Here is a 2,500-nt window from a genome sequence, read left to right as displayed (position 1 = left end):
GACAAAGTTATTCCCATTTTTAAATCAAGAATTTAAGGCTTATGCACTTTGGTGACACACGTTCAATTTAAGAAAAAAGTCTTTTTTTGAATTTGTCTTTGCCTTGTTGTACCTGTCACTAGGCTCCAATATTAAATGAAAAATTGGACCTTGATTTAGTCCTATGATCATTACTCACCCAAGTACATAAAGGTAACAACAGTGATGGAGAAGGAGTGTCGATGACAAATTCCCCCTGGAAAATCAAGAGATGAAAATTCTTGAAAAAAAGCTACATCCTGTCCTCAAAAGCACATACCTGGAAATTGAAACTTACGAGGGCGATAAGGAGAAATAAAGGCAAAGGCTCAGGTGAAAAGTCTTAACAGGTCTTCGCAGCCCTTACCACATATCAAGATGTTCTAAGAAACCAGGATAACAAGGTCTTTAAGCCACTGGCTCAAATATAATTGATTTCTAAGCATCTCAGCATAAGAAATTTAGGAAACTGATTGACTCATAAAATCTCAAAAGACTTCTTTCAAACCTTAAATCATATTATCAGCAGAGAGATTTTTAAAATGAGGTTACCTGTCTGTATCATGTCTTAACTGAAGGATAAGCATGCTCTCTCCAATCATGGGCCTCCTACTTAAGTGAAGGACCAACTCCAAAATTATGACTGGCTCAAGTTCAAGTCTCTTTTCACCTGTAGCTATCATGACATTGCAGCAGAAGACTAAAGAAGACACTGGAGTTATGGTCCCGTTTTTATTACTATTTCAGTGTAATGCCAGTTACATCACCTAGCTTTCCGTGGTAGTGTTTTCTCTAAGTGCCATTGCAGATAGAACTTTGTAGGCTTCTGTGACAACCTGACAACCTCATGAACAAGGAACCCATCATAATTATTTGTACTCATTTTACCAAGTTTCCGTGGGTGACAGGCCAAGGCCACACAGCTGGTTCCATGTTGGTGCTGGGACAAGGCAAGTCTTCAAGCTCGTAATTCTGTGAACTGCCTCTTTATTTCTATTGTTTCCAAACTATTGCAGGAAACATGGGTGTATTGTTAGATTCTGGTAATTGATCAAATTGGTAGGCTTCTATAACTCAAATTAAGGGGATCCATGAAAGTAACAATCATCAAAACAATTTAAAATTAAGCTACAATCTCCATTTTGCAGCATGAAAATCCCAAAAAGTCCCAGGGATTTCCATTCCCTTACTCTGATCATGTGGAGTTTAAATTTAGATGGCATTCTGCACTGAGAATTTGTATTATTATGTATGCTTTTGTTTGGCTGTTGTATGCCTGGAGACAAGCTTTCTAGTGCTGGCTTTACCACCAACTGGTTGCATAGCTTTTGGCAAGTCTTTTGACCTCACTGTACCCATATTACTTCCTTTGTAACCTGGCAAGGGGTGACTTCAAGTATCCCTCTGGCACTACAGTTTTATGATTCTATTTCTCCAAATAGATTCTAAACCTCCCAAGGTGAGAATGGCCCCTTCTTGTATCTTCTGGATTTACCAATTTGTAGGTATTTAATAAATGTTTGATGATGGTATTGTAAGACTTATCAGCACACTTAACTTGAGTGGAGTTATAGAAAATCATTATTGACCGCCTTATAAACAATTAACTGTCTATAATCTGCATATGTAATTTTCCTTTACATCAATAAAACTACTGCTTCTGGTGAAGATGAAGTATTGCCCCTTCACATCAGTTCTTTTGCGTGTTAATATATTAGCAACTGAGATCTTGTTTATACTGCAACTGACAGGATAATGCAGAGAAAGCATATAAGTAGAAAAAGGGGTTAGGAAGGTAACGTATAGGGCATCTTCAAAACAACAGTTCTGGTATTTCAAATGTCAAGCTAATTATCAGCAATGTTTAAATGCTATGATAGGCCATTTTTGCAAATGCTGAAATTTTCCAGCAAGTATGGACATTATAAAAATGTCACATTTTGCTGCTATTCTATTACATGTCACCAGAACACAAAAATCTGAAAATAGAAGTTATATGTGTGTAGGCAATGAAGAGAAACCATTATTTGTTTTGCATATGACTGTAAAATTAATTGGCATAGTGATACTATTTAGAGTATTGTTTACTTGGAAGGAAGAATGGAGAGGATTTAATATAATGTAATCTGATGTAGTGAAAATAATGCTTATTATAGATAAACTATGAAGCCTTTTAAATATAGGTTTTTAGTAATGCATATTCAGATATATCTTTCCAGGCCCATTTGCTATAAAGCAAATTTAAGTATCAGCTTTATACCCTTTGGTAACCCCATATTATACATACAGTTTTAGAGAAAATGAAACTTTAATATGATTCCACATAAAATGTTGAGCCATGCCAATAATTCATATGCACTTCATATGCAAATAGTTTTATCTTATCCATCAATTATCATGTAAACATGGTATCACATGGCAAATTTCCCTGTAATACAGTACAGTACCTGTATATAATTATGGGTACGTTTTGCCAATGCAA

At 35.6% G+C, this 2,500-nt stretch overlaps 1 protein-coding gene across 2 annotated transcripts in view; it reads left to right on the top strand.

The window, feature by feature from the left end:
- The window catches only part of ZEB2 (zinc finger E-box binding homeobox 2), a 129,746-nt gene that overhangs the window by 83,192 nt on the left and 44,054 nt on the right, over positions 1-2,500 (top strand). The gene's annotated exons all lie outside the window — the stretch shown is intronic.

This window comes from Nycticebus coucang, chromosome 7, assembly GCF_027406575.1.
Source record: "Nycticebus coucang isolate mNycCou1 chromosome 7, mNycCou1.pri, whole genome shotgun sequence".
NCBI classification, from domain to species: Eukaryota; Metazoa; Chordata; class Mammalia; order Primates; family Lorisidae; genus Nycticebus; species Nycticebus coucang.
The sequence above is the reverse complement of the archived record's forward strand: the minus strand, read 5'-3'. Positions and strand labels throughout refer to the sequence as shown.